The 23894-nt window shown below is 44.8% G+C and overlaps 1 protein-coding gene across 1 annotated transcript in view; it reads left to right on the plus strand.

Annotated features, from left to right (window-relative positions):
- Nucleotides 1-433: 433 nt before the first annotated feature.
- Nucleotides 434-23894, plus strand: part of C19H1orf21 (chromosome 19 C1orf21 homolog) — a 169169-nt gene continuing 145708 nt past the window's right edge. Inside the window, exon 1 of the mRNA XM_087828056.1 lies at nucleotides 434-519. The gene's annotated coding sequence lies outside the window, so the exon portion shown is untranslated. The remainder of the gene's footprint in view (nucleotides 520-23894) is intronic.

Genomic DNA, 23894 nt, shown 5'->3' on the forward strand with positions numbered 1-23894 from the left:
CCGCCGGGTCCCTTTCTCGGGTGCGCGGCGCCCTCGCGGCCTCCGCAGGCCCCTCCCCGGGGGAGGAGAGCGGGACGCGCGGGAGCCGGGCGCGGGGAGGGCGGGCGGTGGGGGAGTGTCTGGCTGCCCCCGCCCCTCGAGTGAGCGACTGGGCGCGGAGGTCCCCTCCCTCCTTCCCTCCCTCCCCCCGGTCCCCTCCCTCGCCCGCTCCCAGCCCACTCCCGGGGGGCCGGTCCTCGCCGCGGCCGCCGCCGCCGCTTCTTTCACACTTTAGTTGGGAGCCGCGCGCCGCGCTGTTACTGGCGAGCTGGCCGCGCGCCGCCGCCTCCCGCCTGCACGCACGCGGGCCCGGCTTCGGGGTTTTCGGCTTTTACTCCCAGCTGCGGGGAGGGGGGGGAGCCCCGGACACTCGGTGGGCAGGAGGAGGAAGAGGAGGAGGAGGGAGGAAGAAACCAGGCGCGGAGGCCAGGGCGGGGGGCGGGAGGCTCGCCACCTTCAGCCCCCCCGCGAGCGCCCAAGGTAAGCGGGAGCCCTCGCCAGCCCGGGGGCGGGGGGGAGGGGGGCCGGCGGCGGCGCGCGCCCCGTCTCGGCTCCCCCGGCACGCCCGGTGGGCTGGGCGGGAGGCCTGCGGGGTGCCCGCCGCGCGGAGGGGCTGCGAGCCGCGGTGGTGGCGCTGCGGGCGCGCGGCCCCGGCCGGAGCCGCTGCTGGCGCGGGGCTGGTGGGGCTGCCCGGGAGGCAAGCGGGCTGGGGGGCGCTGCGGGGGGCGCTGCTGGGGGCGCTGCGGGGGCGGAGGGCTGGGATGTGGTTGGGGCTGCTGGAGGCTTTCGTCACATCGAGGCCTGGGCGGCTGGTGTTAGACACCCCTCCCTTCCCACCCGCACCCCCGCCGCCCTCAGCCTTCCTGCGCCTCTTGAGCTTTGCATGTAGCCGCCGTGCATGGCACGCCGGAGCTGGAAAGGAAAAAAAAAATAAAATAAAATCCAGAATCCTTTGCCCAGTCTCCGAGACCCTGCTCCCGCTGTGACTGGTGGATGCGTTGGAGGGTGCTGTGATCCCCGGGGTTTCAGAAGTTTTGACCTTTTGGGGGGGGGTGGCTGGGCTCGGTTCATCCGTTCGCCCACCTCGACGTGTTTATTATTCGTGCCCATGCGAGGCTGGCAGAGGGCGCCTGCTTCTTGAGCAGGGAGAAGATCTCGCTCCTCTCTGCAGGCGGCTGGAGGAGTGCGGCTGCCTCTGGCAGGCTGCTTAATGCCCTTCCTCTGCCATCGCCCTGCCGCCTCCCTCTGCCCAGGGATTTTATTTTATTTTCCACTTACTGTTTGTGTCAGAGAAGTCGCTGGGTTTAAGGGCTCTCATCGATTCATTCCTTTTCCCGAGCTCGTAATTGGCTCAGGCTCGATAGTAAAAATTGGGGTGGCTTTCTTTGCTCCAAGAGTTGCATGGTCAAAGATAAATATATATATATACACACAAACACACACTAGTCCTGACAGATGACAAGCGCAGTGTGAGACAGAAATGTTTTGTTTCCAGTAGGAAGTCGAAGACCTATGTAGGAGGTATCTTCCATCGCATGTGGGTTAGGAAAATTGTTTTAAAATAGACAGTGATTATGTTCTGTGTGGTTGGAAGACAGCCATAAGTTCAGCTACTGGAGCAACTCTGAAAGTGATACACCCTGGTCACCTAGAACCTCAGTAAAGACAGGCAGGCTCTGACTCAGACGTTGGGAGGGGGCTGACACACCACAGATTTCATGTAGTACTTTTTTTTTTTTTAAGGAAACAGTATGGGCTGGTTGGGGAAGTGACACGTTCATTACACAGTTGTTATAAACACTTCCCTACTCCTGGCAGTGGGGCTCACCCTCTACCTGAATAACCTTTCAGTTTGATAGTCTTGGGATGTACCAGGGTAGAAAACAAATCGTGGGTAACATGGGCTTGGGCTACTTCAGCTCTCTTGAGGAGAGAAGGTGATATTTCTAAAGGGTCTCCAAGTCCAAGATGCTCAATTTGGGAGTTTACTCCCCTTTCTCATACTTCCAGAGCTGGATTGTAGGATCAGTAGAACATGTTTGTTCTGTGTTGACATTTTGGAAATGCAACTGATCAGAGGTGGAAATTAGTTTAGACTTGATCACTTGTTTTTGTTTTGCCACATAAGAGGTCGTAGTGGCGATGACAGGACAGCCAAGTGTATTAATTCACATTAAACCAGTGCTGGGACTAGCACCTCATCAATCGCAAATGCCACGTTGAAATTAACCTCCCCTTCTGGCTCCTGTTGTGCCAACTGGGTGCTGAGAAGGGCTCTGGAAGGCTACTAGGAAATGCAACAAAGACAGCAAGCTTGGCACTTGGCTGAGTAGATGCCTGAGGAGGAGTGGGATCAAGCTTATCTCCATCCAGGCAGATCTCCAAGAAAAATGGCCTTGTTGGTAGGGAGGTCTTTTATCCATTGCTAGAAGTTTATCCTGGAAGGACCCTGAGATTCTAGCTTTCTACATCAGCATTGACTCAGTTCCACTGGTTGAGGGAGCTGATTTTTTTGTTTCCCTTGCTAGTAATTAATCCTTCAACCCCTCACGCCCCTCACCCCCATCTCTCTTCATTGTGGAGCATGGATTTCTGGGAGTTAATAGGCCACTGTTTAAAGTAGTTTAAGCTTCTTGAAGAATCCCAGGGCATAAAAGAAGAGCTTATTAATCAGTACTATTTGCTGGGACGAATTCAAAAACCTTACCGAGGAAGGTGGCTCACCCCGTTAAGAGTATGGCACTGTGTTGGGCTTTTGACCAGGCAAGCCTTGAGTGTTACATCCTGAATGGCTTGCTCCAGGCTCTTAGTGGCCTCCTTTTACTGAGTATTTTCTGTCAAGAGAATGGGATACCCCAGGCTGGGACTAGCACCTCATCAATCGAAAATGCCACATTGAAATTAACCTCCCCTCATGGCTCTTGTGCAAACTGGGTGCTGAGGGAGGTATGGTACCTCCTATTAAGGGCAGGAAAGGGCAGGTAACTCGTTCACAGAGGGTCCTGAGTGTGGTAAGTATCACCAGCTTCACTTGAACTTATCAGTACAACTTGGAGCCACATATGAGGCACAAACAAGGGTGTTTGGGGCCATATTATGGCCCTTCTTTGGAATTTTCAAAGTCCCATAGCATGGGAAAAGTAAATGTGGTGATTAATTCGGTTCTCGTTAAAGCATGGAAAGCAGATTGCAATAGCTCAGTATGAAATACTGCTTAGAAAACTGAGAAGACAGGGACAGGGCCTGCGTGCAGGGAGACTTGCAACACTGGAACTGTATTTTAAACTTGGTGACAGTTGTGACTTTCAGAGATCATAATTCAAGAGCTTATCTGAAGTGGCATGTAAATTATATAGACACGTACTTTTAAAGTAGGCAATTATTTAGCTTGACTATCTCAGTTCTGAAGTTTAATTTTACAAGTTACAGTTGCAACAAGAAACAACTTGACAAGCTGTGGTTATGCAATTATGACAGGAGTGATTGGACATAAACTCAGCTAGAATGAACATGGAGAGGAACGCGCAGCAGTGTCTGCAGTCACTAAGTCTTAAAAAGTTCCGTGACTTTTTTTTATTAAACGTGTTCCCGGGTAATGCACTTCCAGGAGAGGCAGCTTTCCCAGGCCGAAGTGAACCCAGAAGATTCATCGGTGCAACCCCCAGAGCAGCCTGCACTCTATGTTGCACTTGGAGGGCACGCAAGGAGTGATTGAATGGAATGGGATTAACCTAATTAGTTAAGATCTAAAAGATATATATTAAAAAAAAAAAAACCTCCTTGGACATGCATTTAGACGGGAGCTTCCATTTTAACAAATCAGTACGATTGTTTATTAAGAGCTTCATGGTATATGCCTCAGGTAGGATTTTTCAAGGTTGAAAAGTATGTGTCAGGAAAGTAAACATACCAAGGGTAAGGCAGTCTCCAATTACTGGAATTTCTGGTTGGGGCATCTTGATTTGGAAGAGATACAGTATCCATAGTTGACAAGTCTTTCTTCACTCGTGATTGTCACTCTGGCGTTTACCTTCTGTGTCTGAGGGATCCAGTGAATGACAGCACCCCGTATTTCTCGTGTGCTTTATGGTTTTCAGAATCCTTTCCTGTAGCCTGTTTCACTATGTGCTGCAACCTCGGTGCTCAGGGTCTTCCATGCGGGGGTCTCTCCCAAAAGGTGCCTGGATCAGGGAGTGGGAGGGTCCTAGGGAAGCTTAGGTAGCCCCATCTCTTGGTGTATTTGATTTTCCCAAGAGAGGCAGTATTCAGGGTTCACTGCTGCTCCCTCTAAAGTAACTTAAAACAAGGGAAGTGGAGACCGATGTCGCAGTGAGAGCACCTGGGGTGCCAGCACCCTTGGCTCTGCCCCTCACTCTCCTCTCTTGCCTTAAGCTGAATGTCCCTTTCACTTGCCTGTCCTTTGTGAAGCTTTCCCATGGTTTTCTGTCCCATGGATTTTCATCCATAGACCCTCCTGCTGTTTATCCCCTGCAGGACTTGGGTTTTATGTGTCTGAATGGTCTTGCCCAGTTCTTAAGCACAACTCCAGGCCCAAGTTCTCTCTGACTCCTCCCCCCTCTCTGTCAGGTGTGGACTTCTGCCCTCAGGGCCCTTCTCTACTGTCCCACGTGCCCCAGCCCCCTCTTACTCCCACTTACTTCTCTCCGTCAAGCCTTTAGATCTCCCGGTGTACCTGCCTCTGCCTGTTTCCCAGGCTCAGGCCGTCTCAGCAGGTGTGTTTACAGCATTCATGACTTGAGGTCCACGTGCTTTGTACCTTGCAGAAAAAATGGAATTAGAGACACCCCTTCCCCCCAGTTTAGGGATCTTTCTCTCTCTCTTTTTTTTTTTTTTTTTTTTCACTTTTGATTCGACTATATTTTTGGACTTTTAAGGCTCTTCAACCATTTAATGACAGCAGAGGTACGTTGTCTGTTCTCCTCGCTCAGCTGTGACAGCCTGTGTTGGATAGTAGACAAAGGACTAGCTCAGTGATTATTGTTACTTGGAAAGATTTGGACAACAAATCTTGAAAAGCATTTTATCGATTTTCATAGCACCATTGGAAGGCCTTGTTGCCCACCCAAACCTCCTTACTGATCCCGGAGGTAGAATGGTTTATTTCATTTCATCTTCATTATCTTGATTTCTTTTCTCCTTTGGTTAAATAAATGCTGGTTAAATAAATACCACTGTAACTTGAACCGAGTTTTTTCTCATTTGTTGTGGTTTTACTGCGCTCCATGAAAACTTTATAAGCTCATGGGACACATTTATGCCAAACAATGTTATACTTAACATTGGTGGTTTTCCCTATAAGTTTGTGGTCTCTGTTGGCCCTATCAATAAGGTCAGTGGGAGAAAAAGTATTAAACTGAGGAATACTACTGGCAAAACATATCCTATTGACTCATTGCACACAGACTTGAATTGGTCTTTTCATAAAACTGTACTTCAAAAGTCGATCCAATACTGGTTGTGCAATATCCTGAGCGCTCTAAGGCTTTGGGAAGAAGGAGCTTTAAAGCAGAGCAGAAAGAATGGTTTTTAAGCAAGAATTCCCTTTCTTTGATAGGTTATTTTTATTTGAGTGCGGTGGATATCGAAATAGTTTCAGTTCATTGTCAAACCATATGTCAGGACATATTCGGCCTCCCTTGGTGACGTATGGCTTTCCCCATCTGAGCAGGGTAAGGCAAGGGGAGTGAGAAGTCTCCACACTCGGGTGGGATGTGGGGACATTTTTCATACCCATCATCACCGACGCTCGTGGGATGGGTGAGACACACAGCAACTCAAGAGAAGCAGCGTGCATGACAGCTACTCCTAAAAGCGTCTCCCTGCAGCTGGAAGTTGACAAGGAGGTCTGCCCATGGTTGCTTCCATTCAGGAGCGCCCCTGTGTTAACACCATGTTCTTTCGTGAGAAGAATGAAAGGCCAGTAGAGTAAGGAGATGCTGTAGGCTGCCAGACTGTGGTTTGCAGAGAGCCTCACAAAGACATAGGTAGTTAATACATGCCAAGGGGTGACTTCAGCAGTTCTTCTATCTGAAAGTTCTGCCAAAGGTAATTTTCCTAAGATAATATTTTACCAGTTCTCACAATTAAAGAGATTCTAAAGGAATAAGTGATCACTATCTCATTGTGTGTCTCAGGCAGATACTATCTCTGTCTTGAGGAAGAAAGTGAGAATCCAAGAACCTTCTTCAGTTGCTTAGTATTTGCTAAAAATAATCCATGTCAGTCTAGATACAGCTCCCAAAACAAATCTTCGTACCCTTGGTGGCCTCCCCAACACCCACTCCCACCCGCCTTGGGATCTCCTCTCTGCTTCTCTTGTGGTTGAAGCCATTCCCCAAGTCTTAGTTCTGATCCCATCACCTCCAGGGAGTTGCTTTTCTGAACATAAGAGTGGTTTTTCTCATGCCTTCTATGAATTCCTGTAACAGTTATTTGGTGTTTATTTATTTTATTTCATTATTAGTTTTCATTTTCGTTTATGCATTTTTGGCTCATCCCATAAACTATAAACTATTCTATTATACTCACGGGGCCCTAAGAGTGTGTTATGCTGAGTAAGTAGCTGTTGGTTGATTGATAGCTGGTCATGGGTCTGAGCCTTAGAATTTTTCTCTGTAAAGACTTTGTTCCCATTTAAACCTCTCTTTAACCAAATTAAGAAGTGTAGTCTGGGGTGAAAAAAGATAATGGGAATTTTTAAACTCCTTTATTGGCAAGGTTAAGGCATCTAATCTTACTGTGATGATTTATTAAACATTTATTTGCTTTCGTTGATGACACTGTCATCTCTGTGCCTGGCGTTAGAGAGATGCTAGGGATATAGAATTAAAAGGCCTGGCCTGGTCTTTGTGGAATTCTCAGGCAAGTGCAGGAATTGACATGCAAATATGTATGTAGTAAACAAGCAGAGGTGCTTTGGGAGTTGAAGGAAGAAAGCAGTCAATTCTGTCTATAGGTGAGCTGACCACATAGCTGGTTTCCCTAGGACAGTCCTGGTCTATGCCCGTTGTCCACCGTTGTTATTAATGACACCCCTTTTGTCCTCAGAAGTCTCCCAGTTTGGACAGTAAACTATATGATTCTCCAACATAGAGAAGTCATGGAAGGCTTCTCAGAGATGGAGCTATTAGGATGACACTCGAAAGCTACACCAAAGTCCTTAGGGTATTGGTTACATTTCCAAAAATACTGGGGGACTAACACTGGTTTGCTAACTTTAGTTTTCTCACTTTACTATGGATTCATAGACTGGTTCACAGACTGGCATTTAGGGACAGAGGGGTTCAGGAGCAGGTGGAAGAAGAAATAGGGCGTTTCAGGCAGAAGATGCACAATGATGTAAGAAACAGCTGGAAATGGGTCATTGTGCCTGGAGTTTCCACGTGCGCTGGAGCACGATGGGACAGGAGACTGACGAACTATGCACAGCCTTCTAGTAGAGTTTTACTGCCCAGAATATAAGCAGTGAGAGGCACTGAAAGGTTGTAAACAGGGGAAAGACATAATTTGCATGGTAGCTGGTTCCTTCTGAGTGTGGGTAAGAGACTGGACGGGGGCAGACACTGGAGTTGGAGCAAGTGAGCTCCAATTCTAACTTGGCATAAAACTTGATGGGGTCCGGTGCCTGAAAATGGAGCAAAGGGAAGATAGGAAGCAATTGGTAGGACTCGGTGACAAATTGGGAATGGAGAGTGATGAAGGGGACAGAGTAAAGGATAATTGCAAACTTTCTGCATGGATCGTACTCTCTTCCACTGAGATGAGGAATCCAGGCATTAGGAGGAAAGAGAATGAACACAGTTTGGAGTATGTTGAATTTTAGGTGCTTATATTCTTTGAAATGGAGATACAGCGAAATTCTGGTCTGGAATTCAGAAAAGAGGTTTGGGACAGAATTATGGGTTTGATCTCAGTTCAGTCATCATTTTCTTTGGGAATCATTCCCTGATCTCCACGATGAGGTTAGATGCCTCTGTCTTCTTACTGCGCCAAGCCCCTTGTCTGCATGCACTGACGACTTTTATAAGTGCACATTTATCTTGTGATTCTTCCCATACTGATTCCCTATCCTTTCACAGATGCTCCTGCACTTAGGATGGGTTATATCCTGATAAACTCATCCTAAGCTGAAAATATCGTAAATCCAAAATGTGTTTAATTCACCTAACCTACCAAACATCATAGCTTAGCCTCGCCTACCTGAACTGACTGTGCTCAGAACACTTGCATTCTCAGAACATAAGCCCATCCTTATTCTAGAACCATCTGTGATTGCCTTCCTCTTACTCTTCTCATCAGAAGCAGGAGACATAGATGGGAATTTTGTAGACACGACGGAATGTGAAAACACAAAACGCAATATTCAAAAAACGCCAGCAACACGGCACACTAGAGTTTCTGCCGTTTGCCCTCATGATCCTGCAAGCTGACCTGGAGCTGCTCTCGCGGCCGCTGTCCAGCGTTACTGACAGTATCCTACCCCATATCGCTAGCCCCAGAAAAAATAAAAATTGATAGTTCGAAGTACAGTTTTTCCTGAAAGAGTATCACTTTTGAAGCATCATAAACACGAAAAATTGTAAGTTGAAGGCCATCTGTATATCTGCTTTGATCCTCTTGAATCCCCAGGGCACCTACCACACAATTGGGGCCTGGCACATAATTGTTGAACAAATGCACAAAGAATGAATGAAAGAGAGCTTTTGTACATGTGGTAGTTGAAGCTACTTGGTTTGGCCTGAGATTGTCCAGTGAAAGTACATAGAGGAAGGAAACACAGCAGTGAGTTCCAGGGAACACCAGCCTCTGCGGGCTGTGGCTGGAAAGCACAGTGGGGGAGAGTGAGAAGTGTAGGCGCTCAGAGAGGCAGGAGAACCGGCAAGCCAGGCGTTGGGAGAAGAGGGAGGGTCAAGAATCGGCATGTGGTCAGAGCTGTCACATGAAGACGCAAAATAGTCTAGAAGAGGTTTTCTCAGGATTTGTAATTTGATTGTCAAGTAGAAGTGGAAATGCTTATCTTATGGGAGATATCAAGGTCCTTAGCATTGTTGAATTTAGTTCCTCGGTTATTATTAACACTTAAATCTGTGTATGGTATGGGGGATAGATCCATTTTCTCTTTTTTCCACAGGGCTATCTAGATATCACAAACCATTTGTTAGAAAGTCCATCTTTTCTCTGTGGTATGAGATAAGCCTCTCTCAATACTTAGTTTCCATAAGTAATTAATTGGCTGTTTTTCTGTATTTTCTATTCTGTTCTGTTATTCTTTAATGTTCCAGAACCCTACTGTTTTACTCATAGAGGTAGTTTAATGTGCAACATTAAAACCATCATGAGATACCTACCAGATTGGTAATATCTGTCAACATCAAGCTTTGGAGAAGGGTATGGAGCACAATGATTTGGGAAAGAAGTTTGGAATACCTTGTAAAATGGTTCCTGGATTCCCTAGCCTTCAGGATAGCAAAGCAAGGTAGCAGAGCAGAACTTGAGTTTGCCATTCTAATATTACCGTTTGCTGTATAAGCTGGGTTATGACAAAGGATGGGAAGCACTGCCTTAGAGAAACTCTCACACATGTGCGAGAATGCTCACAGCAGTGCTGTTCATAATAGCAAAACACTGGGAACAACCTATAGGTCTATCGAATCAAGAAAGTATATCGATTAAAGTATATCGACTTAAAATTTTAGAGAAGGAAGTCCTTGGATCTATTGTACTTCATAACGTCTATGTGAATTTTTAATGTCAGTGTTAAAAATTCAGTGTTTGCTCTTGTTTAATAGCATCAAGCAGTTCCTCTCCACCCTCTGTGTGTTACGGCCTGTCACAAGCTTGGTGGCCACGAATTTGATTGACTGGGCAGTGGGAGAACTGCCAGGGTTTCTGCTTGTTTTCTGATTCGTAGCTTTCTTTAATTTTTCATCCTCAAGGTCAGCCTGGACCCCAAAACCTCTCCTGACTGGGTCTGTGCACAATCTTTACAGCCCATTTTCCCTTCCAGCATTAAGATTGTATATATCGATTTCTCCATCTTGTCAAAAATCTTTAAACCTTTTGTTTTTTCCTTGGTTCTCCAAGGATTACATTATCTGTCCCAAATTGTGGTGTCAGCAAATGAAACTTATTTTCTCTTTTATCTGAGTCATTGTTTGGCATGTTTTTTGTTTGTTTGTTGTTTTTTAAAATATATCTTTATTGATTTCAGAGAGAGGAAAGGAGAGGGAGAGAGAGACAGAAACATCAATGATGAGAGAGTCATTGATCGAGCCCGCAACCCGGGCATGTGCCCTGACCGGGAATCGAACCCCCATCGCCTGGATCCCAGGTCGACGCTCAACCGCTGAGCCACGCCCGGCCGGGCTGGCATGTTTTTTTTAAAACCAGACCCAACACTGATAATTCTGAGTGTGCTTTGATGTGGCAGCATGCTTACCTTCAGAGCTCCCCCACGCCCCCGCCCCGCTGCTCGGGAGAGAGCGCGGCCCAGGAAGGGGCAGGTGGGAAGGAGCGGTCGCGGGAGCCTTTGGTTGCTAGGGAACCCAGCTCCCTGAGGAACTGCCACTTCCCCAAGTTACGTGGAAATTTCGGCGGAGCTGCTGGGAATCTCCGTTGGAGAGCGCGTTCCTGGTCAGAGGAGCGCGCCTCCAGCTCTGGGGCTGAGTACGGCTCCTAGAGACACTCAGCCTTCTTTCCCTGGGGGTCGTTACACACGCTCTTTCAGGGGCGCGTATGTGGCAAAAAAAGTTTTCTAGTCAGAATGAGAAGGTCGTGATATCTAAGACTAACCAAGCTGAAAAGGGACCCGTTGGAATTAAACTCCTGTGATTAGCAAGGAAGTAACATGAGTATATCCAGAAACGAACGCGCGTGCGATTCGTGTTGGTTTCCTGCTACCTGGTTAGATCCTGTAATAATGATTTTTGGGGGGGCTCTTCTTGGAATCTTAGATGTTGTCAGTTACAAAAGTGAGGGTGAGGGAGGAACGTACTTGGAAGAGAAGAAGAAAGACCGCTCCTTTATGATCAGGAGTTGCTCTTTGGAAAATGAAATTTACGTTAGGACTTGTGGCATCTTATTTAACTGGCATAGAGGATCAGAAATACGGAGACACCCGGCGCCCGCTGCGGGCCTTCTCCACACAGCCCGAGGAGGACCTTGTAATGTACAGGAGCACATTCAGGCTGTGCTTTCCCCATTGCTCCTCAAAGGGCCATTCAGGAAGGACCTGCCTCGCTCTCGGAGTTACATTGTGCCTTAATGGGCCAGCTGCACGTGTATGAAAGTAAGGGAAACTTGTAGAAGCCCAGGCCTAAATTTGGATCGTTCTTGAGATTAAGTGGGTCTTGTCCCCCTTCGCACATGGTCCCTCACCCCCATTTCTCTACAGAGCTAAGTTCTTTGATGTGGAAGTAACTGCTTATCACATTTTAAATGTCCAAAATGAGTGGGGGGAAATTCAATAGGTAATTCAATAGGCATTCTCCGTAATTCAATGAATATACATCTGCGTTTGGTACATTTAATATGATCAACTCAGAAAGTCTCTCAGGTAAGATTTGCTCTCTAATGCTAAATAAAACTTCCCCCGTGAGTCACATCCACTTAGTGCAGCGTGTGCATCTGGTAAACCAATGCTTGCACAGTAGTCAGAAACCCACAAACACTGTCTTGAAATACCTCATCCTGGGTTACTTTGATAGTGCTAATAAACCTCTTACCTGCTTACCTTCGAAGCATCACGCTGCCTTTTGGGGAGAGGGGAACAGGGGAGGAAAGGTCTGGGGCATCTAAGGAAATGTACTCAGGTCTCTAGGGAACCGTTCATGGTTGTCTGGATGCCCAATGAACATTATATTTGACATGACTATTTGTGTGTGTTTTTTATCAAGTGTAAAGAAGTCTAAAATAATAAGTGATATATCTTCGTTGCACTGAAGGTCAGGATGAGGTCATGATGAAGTCAGGAGAAGAACCAGGGTCTGGGATGGATTCCGATGCAGATGTGCCAATGGGTGTCAGGTGAGGAAAGGAGCCAGAACCTTCCACGCTCAGGGTTTGGAAACCACGAGGTGGGCCACGGGGAGTCTGGGTTCCCATTTTCACTTTTTTACTGACTTGACTCAGCTTTGCTACCTGAGAACAAGAAAGAGCAGTTTTAGAATTAATAACTCGGTGACATTAATAATGAGATCGGGCGATAAGAAAGAGAAGACTGCCCTAAATACAAACTGTAGCAATTCAGTATTTCCTTGCTGAGTAGGTGCATGACTCAGTGCACTTGGTAATACATTAAAATTGCTCTATTGAAACTGGAAACTGTGTTAATATTGTGACATCGCAGTGGGGGAGGGTTTATTTTTGTTGGTGGTGGTGTATTTGCAGGTCAAACATAAAGCCTGAACTGAAACATTACTTTTCATGAATTAGAGGGACAGCGAATAATCAGAGGAGGTGAGTGAATTTGTTCGGGAACAGCAGCCCTGGGTACAGAGGGTCTGTGCTTGTAGGCAGGCCCTGTCCCCAAAGGGACTTTAGTGTCCCAACAGTGGGCCCCATTCTGTCAGTGAGAAAAAACACTGCTCCACTGGAATTTTTATTGGCTTGATTTTTTTTTTCTTCATTTATCACTTATTGTTTTGAATCCAGGCTCACAGAGGGTTATAATTTGGGTCATTTGCTAGGGGTTGGAACTTTGCTAAATTGAGCTGTAAATTAAAATGTTTGTCATCCAGGAGGAATTCTTATCTGCATTAGGTATTTGTGAGAAATGAGGAATCCCTGATAAGCACTTGGAAATAAGAATAGTCCCTGAGCCACTCAATAGACAGAATGTGAAGGCATGTCCCCCCAGAAGGCTTTCCCATCCTTTGGGGATAGTCTGACCTTTGAAAAAGCTTGGTAAGCCTGATCAGATTTCACCACGTTTTCTCTTGCGTCCCAATCTGATGAAGGCTCATGCATACCCCAAATGGCAAATGAGGGTCCTTTTATTTAATTCTGACAATGTTCCATCAGAAAATTTCAGAACAAAGTCTGTGGCTTAAACACTTGGCTGTTCTCACAGTGACCTAACGGCTTCGGATGTCAGCAGTCTTTGTCCACAAGACTACCAAGCGCTGTTGCAGCTGAGAAGGTGAAATATGGGTAGTTCCCAACATTTCCATTTTCTATTCAGCACTTTTTTGTTTTCATTCTTACTCACTTTTCAAAGCAAGTTTCCTTCGGCGTGTTTGCGTTATTGGGACGATATCAGGCCAGCAGTTGGCTCAGCCATTTGCTGTATGTATGTAGCTGCTTCTTGGTCCAGGTGAGTTACAGCTGAGGGACCAGAAGTCTGTTCTGTTGGTACTTTTCAGTGAGTAGACTCTTGTGTTGGACTTAGCTCTGCTCTTTGGCCTTTGTAGAAAGAAATCACCTCATGTCAGTATTGGGGGAGAAGTACCTGAAATGAGGTAGTGATGGGATGGATGTGGGCGTAGACTGTGGGCTTGAGATGGGGGCTGGGAGACAGCAGGAAATGACCTGCGGGTGGATTTTTAACACAACCTCATTTTCAGGAACGGTCCTGGAGTAAAGGGATTCATTATGGATCTTGGTGAATTAAAGCAGAAAGAATGGGAAAAAAGTGATTTTTCCCAGACTAACGTAACTCCCTCAGTGATGAATTAGAAGTTCTTTACAGACCAGCAATTAATAATGCCCTGTAGAGTCAGCACTGTGGTCCACATGGCCTGCCCCGTCTTTGTAGCCTACCCTACCCCCCTCCCTTGCCTGGTTCGCTGCAGGCCTGGACACATACGTGCAGAATTGCATTAAATGTGACTCCATGGGCTCTGGTATTCGTTGTTTCATTTCCCTTCTCTGCGGGTTACTGAGTAATATCTTACTGTTCCAAGCTATACTCTCGGTTGACTTTGTTCTGATTTTTGCCCTGTCTCAAGCAGCGCTGCAGAGTAGCTACCCACAGGAAAGAATCAAAACATTTATATAAGTTTGTATAATGGCAGGGAAGGACAAATAGCAGAGTAGGGATAAAGTATGAAAAATTGGCAAACTTAGGAGAAATAAAAGCGATAGACTATGGAGAAGAAAGTGTAGGGACAGGAGGAAAGTTATTTTTTTTTCCGTTAACTAGAAATAAAGTGTTCTTAAATTTTAAGATAACGTTTACTACACTGCAAGATTCTTTTTATTTAAGAGTTTATTCTGGTCAACAAAAGGAAAAAAGAACTATATTAGATAAAAGATCTATGAAAATTTGTTCATATAGGAAATATGGCTTTGGAAGCAATGTCCTGCTATACCTGTGCCTGGATAGGTGAAGACGTTTCAGGAAGTTAGACCCTGTCTTGGGAGGAAGGCTTACGCTGAGGTCAAGGAGGTTTTCAGGTGGATATCGTGGATTTCATACTTTCATCATGACTTTTGAACATGTTGAATCATTTTGACCAAATCCATAATGGAGCAAGAACTGTCTTAGATCCAACCTCTGATTTGCTGTGCAAAGTTGAAACAAAAATGAAAGCCAGTTCATTCCCAAATGTCCATATCTCCGTAAACTGAAATGAATTACAGCAAATTTTATGCGGGTGAAGGTGGCTAATGGTAAATGACAGTGTTGAATGAGCACTTGTCAGTTTTCAGATTTTCTTCTCATATGTACTTTGGATTAATTCTGTCTGATGTAGTGAAATGCTAACGTGCCAAAAATATTTCTACCCCCAAATCTGTGTCAACTAGACTTGTTCCTCCTAGGCAATTCTAAACTCCTAAAGAGATCATATAAATGAAATATTTCCCATTTGGAGAACATGCCCTATTGATTCTCCATATTTTATTGCCAATGTTGGGTTTTTTTGTTTCAGTATACATGAGGCTTAAACATGAATATATGTGCCTTATGGGAAAGTTTATGATCAGATGCAGGAATCCATGAGGTCCCATCTGCTTTTCAGGTTTTGGCTTTAACCAGGCTTGGAAATCCTGCTGGTTCCTCTAGGCACTAGAGGGCTTTTCCGTAATGGAGTAAGAGACATTACTCTCTTACTCATGATTGCAAAATAATTAAGAATATTTGCCTCTTTTTTTTTTCTTTGCAGTAATGTGTGGGTACTCGGCAGCTTTCCATGCTACTTTCAAATTATGGTGTGGAGGGTTCGATGCTCTCTCCTAAAGTCAACATAACTAAAAGTTACTGGTCACATGGATTTCTTCCTCAATGCCTCCTCCTGAGTTTGTTATGAGAGGGCACCAGGTTCTGTATGACTCAAAGCTTATTTGAGGCTCTCCTGGTGCTAATCATAGAGTTGGAGCACCTAAAATGACTCAGAGATAATTGCATATTTAGAAACTATTTTTTATTGCTCTTCATCATCGAATACAGTTTTAGAGAGAGCTGAGTGAGGAGTCTTTACCGTCCACTCCGCCTTCCTTCATTGTGGAAGTACAGGTGGCTTTCTAATGGGATGGGTTCTATGGCAAAGATGATAGCATTGGATGCTTTTTCTACTTCTCTGCTTTTAGTTTAGTGTTTTTGCTTCTCTAATCCCCACTTTTCCATATTCCTGTCAGATAAAACAAGAATTTTCTTACGAAACTTAGAAGCCAGGTTTAGTGACCACTCAATGGAAGACAGCACTGCCCCCCCGAGAGTGTCACACCTTGTGATTGTCAGCAGGCCAGCTGTGGGTTTTCTTGACTATGTAAGTTATAGACTCAGGGTAACATGAATGTGTCTTGGTGGTGAACACTTAGGGGAAGTCTCATACACAACAAATGATGCTTAGGTACTTATTTGTCTGTTTCTTAAAGAAACATGTTAATGAAGGCAAAGAAACAAGAACAGAAATGGCACAGGAATAAAACAGGAACCCAGAAGAGTGCTGACCTCCAGCAGTGCCTCCCGCAGGGCTCTGCCTTGTGCTGCTGAAGGTGGTCTGCACATCTAGCCCCCAGAGTCCCTGTAGCCAGGTGAGAGGGAGACACATTCTCAGTGGCGAGATTCAGTTCTAAGATATAAATACATCGTTGCTTTGCACAGGTACCACTGTTGCTCCCACACAGGGAGAAATTTCTCCCCGGGAAAGGACACGGAGTGATGCCAGTTTAACTGTGCTGCTTGGGAACATCCAGATGTCTTCCTGAACCTTTCTAGAAACAATTCCGTTGATACGTGCAGTCAGGGAGCAGTGCAAGACACCATGTTTTACACATCTGGAGGGATTAACTCTCGGGATACGGTCATCCTAAGACCCTGAGAACAAGCAAAAGAAATCTGATCTCTGCTTTTCGTCCTGTTATCTCTTTGGTGGACATGTGTTACTGGGGTGATCCCACAGGGGCCACCATGAGTAGTTTTTAAAAATCTTCCAGCGAAGGCATGACTGGGGCTTCAAGCATGTCGTGATGGACCTATATGTAGATATATGACCAGATGTATGTGGGAGAGATTCTTAAAACACTAATATTTGTCATCAGAGCTCCAGAGGTGAAGTTCATTCTCACAGCCTGGTGAAAATTATACAGTGTACTTGCAGTTAGTTGTTGGATTTATTTGAACTAAATCTCCAGGTATTAATGATGACGAAAGGAATGGAGAGAATCAGCTGCTTTGGATCAGGAGAGTCATCCTGTCTGAACATCTGAATGATGCCAGAGTTGATACTATTCTTTGGTTCATGAAAGTGTTTGAAACCTGTAGACGATTTCTTTCTAGTTTTGACCAGCTGCAGAGCTTGGCAGGAAATCTCTGAAATAGTTATGGTCAGACCTAGGTTACAAGAGGAGCATGTTTCTGAAGAGACGCCCAGTAAGCTGAGGCATTGAGTCTGTGGGGAGGTGGGAAGAGATACAATTAGGCTCTGCAGTTCGGAAGCCACATGTGCTGTTGCATGTGGACCTGGTTGGCTGTGTCACTGACCACTAGTTTATGCAGAATAACCACAGAGTCTTAGAGAAAGATGTAGGAAGTGGAGGGGGAGGGTGTGTCATCTTTGCCCTTCCTCCCAGAGCCTTGTGAAGAAGTATCTCTACCCTTAAAAATATGGTCAAGTGTGTGACTGTGTGTGTGTGTGGGGGGGGGGCATCTTTAAGCCTCTTTCCCCACCACCTACCTTTTGCAAGAGAAGTCACAAGGAAGGGGGTGGAGGAGGGGGTCTCAGAGTCAGAGAAGAAGGCAGGGGAAGGGAGGGTCACTCTGCCTCACATTTGCCTATTTCCCTGAAAAAAACATCCCCTTGTGTACTTGCAGTTGCTTCTGCCTTCCTCCCAGGCAGACCCATTGGCCACTGTGTACCTGCTTGTGTGATTATTAATAATAACCTTATATTTTTGTACACCCCGAGAGATTTTTTTGCAATAGCATATGTGACTTCCCAACTGCAGAGCCTAATTGTATCTCTTCCCACCTCCCCACAGCCTCACACTGGACCCAGAAGTTCATAGTTGTTCAATGGAGGCATATTTGAATTAATTTGATTCTAAAGCCTGGGAAAACCATTCTTGGGCTGCTTCTGGAGGACTGGTCATACTGTGGGAACAACTGTGTCTGTGGGCACTAAGGCTTGACCGCGTACACCTGAACTAACTGGAGGAGTTCAGATGGAAAATCGATGTTAGGCAGAATCAGAAAACCTGACCAAATCATGGATTGGGCAGTAGATGTTCCAATTCCATGGTTTATTTTTATGCTCTTTCATAGTTTTATTTAGTGTCCTAGATTGACTTGCTTTCTGTTGATATTTGTTCCTTGGTTAAAATCTGAGAAAACCATCTATAAGTTTTATGATTTAGGAACTCAAACTGATGCTTCCCACCCTGGCTGGTGCGGCTCAGTTGGCTGGGCGCTGTTCCATGCCCCAAAGGGTTGCAGGTTTGATTGCTAGTCAGGGCGCATGCCCGGGTTGTGGGCTCGATTCTCTGTAGGAGGCATGCAGGAGGAAGCCAATCCATATTTTGCTCTCACATTGATGTTTCTCTCTCTCCCTCTCCTTTCCTCTCTCTCTAAAAATCAGTTTTAAAAAACAACAATCTGATGAGTCCCATTACTAGTTTATTGATTCTTTTGGTCACCTTTGGATCACTGAAAAATTATTTAGCCTCTTTGGACCTATTTTCCTTATGCTTCATGACCAGATACCAGTCTAAACAAGTTTTCAAACTTTGGTGCACATCAGAATTGCCTAGGAAACTTACTGAAATGACAATTCCTAGGATTTACCATCGGATCACCTGTTGCACTAGGTCTGGGGTGGAACCCAGGAATTTGGGGTTTTTTGTGTGGTTTTTTTTTTTTTTTTTTTGGTGCCTGTTCTGTCCTAATACAAGTGCTCTGTGGGCCACACTGTCAAAAACACCTGGTTAGTGTCTTCTGAACCATGGGAGGTGACTCATTAATGAGCCATGACATCGGTTTGGTGGTTTTTGAAAAGCCTTTCAAAAATGAAATAGAGGAGAAGAGAAAGTATCAGGGGCATCCTGGAGCAAAGAGAAGTGAAATTAGGAAGCCACCGTCTATGTTTTTAGGTGTTTGTTACCCTCCCCCCCCCCACCACCTCCAGGAACCTAGAAGACTAGTGTGCCTGCTCTCTGCCCATTGACTTGAACGTGTGAATAGATTTGGAATTCATCTTTTCCTTGGAGTGCTGGTTATTTCAAGAACACAAATTTACCTGGGGTAGGGGTTTTAACACTGAGAGGTGTCACCTGAACAGCTCCGGAAGTGCTGATCCCATCATGGCAGGGAAAACTTTTTCGAGGTACAATAATATAGGAATATAATAGGAAACCCTGCTCCCTTCACTAACTGAAAACAGCTTGGGTAACACAGAAATAACAGTCCCTGGCCAAAAAAGTTGCCAGGGACAAACTACACCTTCACAGCAACAAAGTCATCTTCCTAATGAGATGACCTACTGCAAGGAGGTCTAAATGGTTAATGCTGACAAACGGAACATTTCTCTCTCTCCATCTCTCTCTCTCTCTCTCTGCTAGTATTTGCTCAGTAAATATCCTTTGGATGAATGCTCTCTAAAGCCACTTCAATTCTAACATGCTAAGTAAGACTTTTTCTTCATTCATTCAATCAGTTTTTCCTTGAAGGTATCATATAATCTAATATTTTTATCCATCACGGGGAACAATTTTGGTTTATGGGAATGGTAATTGGAAAATAATACAGTTTTGTGAAAATTAATCAGCATGTTAGCTTGGAGGCAGTTTGCAGAAATCATTAATTTAATTTGTTATGGATACGCATACGCGTGCTCAAATGGGAAACATTGTCTTCAAAGTACTGTTGGTGATTTTTGTACTAATTCCAGAAACCTGGACATTGCTCACGAACACATGAAAAACAAGACTATCCATCACCAAACACCTTGTGAACTCTTTTCCTTGAATCCGCCTTCAGAGTCTAGTTGTGATCTTCATTAGAAAACCAGTTTCATTATTTTAATGGTCACACCTCATTTTTATGAAATCCAGCATTACTCAACATGATTACCTACCTTATTTGGCAAGCCCGGCCAGCTTGGCTCTGAAAGCCTGTTGGTTGCTTCCCAGAATCAAATACACCTTCACAGAATGACAGTTCACTGTCCTGAGCTCTTACAGTAGGACAGACTCTCGCGGCGGCTCAGGAGAGGGGTTTCAGAAGTATCTGAGCCCCCCTCTTCATTGTGTCCCTGGAAAAAGCGAGCCCTCCAAAATGCTGATACCTAGTGTAAAATTCCTGAAGCATTTGTTTTAAAACAAAACTTGGTCACACTTACTGGATTTTGATAGACAAGTTGCCAGTAAAGCGTCTGGAAGAGAGATTGGAATTGGTCCAGTTTACCCAGTGACAAGGACCCCGTGAATGCTGGTTTTCCAGCTGCTGTGTTTTCTTCCTTCATGTTCGCAGTTCAGCTGAGAGTAGTGCTTGACTAGGGAGAGGAAGGGTGACTGCCTGGGCAGGGCAGGGCATACTATAAACCGGGTGGATTACTCTCAAAGCCCTTTGCAGTGAGAAGAGCTGCATATAAAGTATATGGCCTTTGCAAGCATACGGAGAAACTGTCAAAATTTAGAGCTGCTTCCATAGCGACAATGCTATTTTTCAAGTACAGTTAGATCCGGAGTCCACCCCTCCTTCAAAGACATCCATGTGTCATGACGGCTCTCAGAGTGGTTATGGAATACTTTGAAGGCTTTTCATTAATTTTTTTTTCCCCCTAGGGATGACTGGTTTGTTTTATATAATCTAATATAATTTTACTAATAAAGTAAAAATTTCTACAAATAATAGACCTCAAAAATTAAGACATCAGGGTGGCTATCTGGATTAAAACAGTTGTAAGCAGGGCTCTTAAATTCGGGGGTTTTAACAGTTATCACAAGAGGAATTCTTGGCATTTATGCATAATCCAGTTTTAGATCTTTGAGCTCACAATTTAAAATGGTCAAGTAAAAGAAAAACTTCAGTTCCCAAGTGTTACTCGGAAGGTTCAGATATTTCATCTGAATGAGGCAGTTTCCAACATCAGCATGCTCCATTCTCTTCTTAGCTCTGTCCTTTGTCACTGAAGTTGCCACCTCCCTTCTTGGAGAAGTGGGAGCCACTGTTTTCTTAGTCAGTGTCTGGTTGAGAAACCACCAGGCAAGTTTGGGTGGAAGATCTAACGGACGGTTTGGAATAAGGCCAGGTCTGGGGACAAAGCATTGTCACACTCTGTGCGTGGGGAGTATGGGGACCAACAGAACCCTCGGGTAGCCTTTCCCCCTTCCCAGTGTCTGTGGTTCAGGAGTTGCTTAAGGGGGTGACCCCGTAGCCTCTGAGATGGCACCCCAGCCTTGACTAACCCACCACCTATTTTAAGCCATAGCAGTGGGTGACTGGTTTGGATTGTTTTCCCCTCTGCCTGAGGGGGCGGCTGACCCTTCTGGAAATGTTTGCTCATGGACCATCTCCTTTGTGGGTTGGTGGCAACTAAGACGTTGGTCCACCACTGAGATGATTCAGAGAAAAGAGCCTCTGATAGACTTCTCCTTTTCAGCTACGCTCTGGGGGCTGCCCGGTTCCGCCGTCTGGGTTGACTTGGGTTTTGCTCTGTTGGGCTTGTGAAACGGTCCTCAAGTTACTCCAGCCAACCTCAGAAACTGTGCTCTGGAGATCATGATATTTAGAGAGGGCCTTTCTTCTGTATATTCATTAATTTTGCACATATATTTTTCTCATTTGGTCTGAAAATCTGCAGGCCATACAGAAGGATGGGTGGCATTGTGCCTGTTTGCTGAGGCTTAGTGAGGGGGTCGGGGCCTATGCTGGTCTTTGGGGAGACCACGCTGAATTCAGTGGGCCACGCCATGTCCCTTTCATTTCTGTCATTGCCAGTTTGGTTATAACAGTATCGGAATTATTTTATTAGAATGAGCATATTTTTTATTACAAAAGTACAGCACCCTGGAGTCTTTCTATAACATAACATGTCCGTGTGGTCTGTGTGCTGTCAGGTGCTGTTGAAGTGGTGAATCAATTCTATGTATTTATTTAAATTTTTTATTTTTCAATTGCAGTTGACATACAATATCGTATCAGTTTTGGGTGTACAACACAGTGATCAGACATTTATATAACTTATGATCACCCTGATAAGTGTAGTACCCACCTGGCACCATGCATGGTTGTTACACTATTACTGACTATATTCCCTCGGCTGTACGTTACATCCCCGCGACTATTTTCATAACTGTCAACTTGTACTTAGTCCCTTCACCTTTTTCACCCAGTGCCCCAACGCCCTTCCCTCTGGCAATCCAGTTCTCGCTCTCTGTTTATGAGTCTGTTTCAATAATGTTTGTTTTGTTGTTCAGATTCCACATATAAGTGAGAGCATATGGTATTTGTCTGATTTAGTTTTAATAGGATCACTCTGACTGCTGCTCCCAGAGCAGTGGAGAAGAAAAGTATATCTTGGAGGTCACCTTCAACCCCTTCACATCAGAATAGAATTTGGAATCAGGGCTTGAATCCTGGGTCTGCTACCGTAGCGTGGAGGGTGTCCGAGACCCAGAAGTTCAAGAAATCTTCAGAAAAGTCTTGAAAATATCCTGTTACTCTGAGAGCCAAGATTGAGGTCCTGCAGGAAGGGAAAAAATACTGATTCCATTTATTTTACCAACAATGTATCTTTGGGGGAATGAATGTATTTTTGTAGCCTAAAATTACTTCTGGTATATTTGTCCATGTAGCTCTGGGTTTATAGATTGGATACTTCAAATAAGAGATGAGGTTTCGTGAGGTTGGTTGTGACATTTTATTAGACAAATTCTCCAGGTCTGGATAGCCGTGGAGTTACCTGTCAAGCAGTTATGGAACCAAGTACTTCAGTGATGTAAAAAAGGGAGATTTGTGATAATATGTCATTTTTACCTAGAGAAAGATGGCATTTCTGAGGTATCTAATTTTAGACAGCTAGGAGGAAAGGTTATTTAGTTTGATGGTTTGCCTTCCCATTAGGCCTTCACATTTTTAACCCTGATCAGTTACTCAATCCCCCTGTCTTTCTGCTTTGGAGAAGCCCCCAAATGTCTTATTTGGCATCAAATGTACTTTTATCTTCTGTTGCTTGACCCAAAGTTATTAAAAATAAGTTAATGTCTAAAAAAAATAAAATAAAATAAATAAAAAACCTAAAAAGCCAAACAAATTCTCCTTTCATTCTAATTTTCTAAGAATTTTTAAGCCCATGATTTTGTTTTTTAAATAAGGAGACCTGTCATAAAGATTAAACATCACTCACGTGCCGAGTTACTGGTGTTGAGAATGGATAATTATCTCATTTTTGGATCAGCTTGGTCTTTCTACTTCTTTTCTGTCACTGCCTGCAGAGTTACCCTGCTCCTTCTGTGATTGGGCGGGAAGAGGGAAAAAAGATGGGATTCACTCATGTTTTCCATTTCTGCCATGAACTTCACAGTTTCACTTTTTTTTTTTTTTTTTTTTTGGTGCATTTCCCTGCGACCTGCTATGACCTTTTGGTTGGAACTGCATTCTTGTGGTGTTCGATCAAAAATTGGCCACGAGAAAAATAAAATTACTTCAGTCTTTAAAATAAAACAATATTTGATGTCGGCTGGCATTAGGCAATTTTTATTATGTTTCTGATAAGTTTTAATATAAAATTCCTTCTCGCTGTCTTCCACTCCAGTTTACAAGGAAGCCAAGAAAGCAAATGGGACAGTTTCAGGTAAATCCATATTTGGGGAGAGTAGAGGTTTCTGTTGTCTCAAGTTCTCCTAGTCTGTTTTTTAACGACCTAGATGGAGTCACAGTTTTAGGTAATAAATCACGGTGTACCTCCCCCATGAGTAAGACATTTAAGATGATCAGTTAGGATGAGTAGGAAATGTTGTTTACAGTGGAGCTGTCTGCCTGCAGCTTGGGGATGGTTTCTAAGTTCAGCTTTGGTACAGTAATTAGTGTGACAAATCTCTCTGAACTTGAGCACAGCATCATTGCCTGTGGGGCTTTATGAAGAACCTGCTTCACAGGTGTGGATCTCTGTTCATATGTGTGCATGTGTGTGCATGTGTGGACCTACTCTGTGGACGAAGTGTGTAAATACTACTTTATGTGCAAGACTGACCCTGACCAGAGAGGTGTCAACCAAATGCATGGGAGCCAGGTCAGGGGCACATTCATGGAAGAAGGCTAATGGGATGGCCTTGTTAGCTGCTGGGTAGGATTCCAGTGGGTCAGGGTTGCTGGAGAAGCAATATCAGGAGAAAAGAACGAACTATAGTCCTGCAGCAGGGCAGTATGCAATGTTGGCTGTTCCATTAGGGGTCAC

This window comes from Miniopterus natalensis, chromosome 19 (assembly GCF_054644295.1).
Source record: "Miniopterus natalensis isolate mMinNat1 chromosome 19, mMinNat1.hap1, whole genome shotgun sequence".
NCBI lineage: Eukaryota > Metazoa > Chordata > Mammalia > Chiroptera > Miniopteridae > Miniopterus > Miniopterus natalensis.